This window comes from Alligator sinensis, unplaced genomic scaffold (assembly GCF_000455745.1).
Source record: "Alligator sinensis unplaced genomic scaffold, ASM45574v1 scaffold1192_2, whole genome shotgun sequence".
In the NCBI taxonomy this organism is placed as follows: domain Eukaryota; kingdom Metazoa; phylum Chordata; order Crocodylia; family Alligatoridae; genus Alligator; species Alligator sinensis.
The window spans coordinates 1,477,822-1,478,382 of NW_005842312.1; positions in this window are offsets into that span (position 1 = coordinate 1,477,822).

Sequence of the window (561 nt, forward strand, 5' to 3'; positions counted from 1 at the left end):
CGACCCCCTGCCATGGCAGGAAAGAGTACTGGGGTCAAACGACCTCAGCTAGGTGATTGTCTAGCCTCTTTTTAAAGACCCCCAGGGTAGGAGTAAGCACCACTTCCCTTGGAAGTTGGTTCCAGATCCTAGCTGCCCTGATTGTGAAGTAGTGCCTCCTGATGTCTAGCCTGAACCTACTCTCAGTCAACTTATGGCCGTTGTTCCTTGTTACTCCCGGTAGTGCTCAGGGGAACAGGGACTCCCCCATAGCCTGCTGGTCCCCCTTGGCCAGTTTGTAGATGGCCACCAGATCCCCTCTCAGCCTTCTCTTGTGGAGGCTGAACAGGTTCAGGTCCCGTAGCCTCCGCTCGTACGACCTGCCTTGCTGCCCCCTGACCATGTGAGTGGCCCTCCTCTGGACCCTCTCAATGCTAGCCACATTCCTTCTGAAGTGCGGCACCCAGAACTGGATGCAGTAGTCCAGCTGCGGCCTGACCAGTGCCACATAGAGAGGGAGGATCACCTCCTTCGACCTGCTTATGATGCATCTGTGGATGCATGACGAGGTGCGATTAGCCT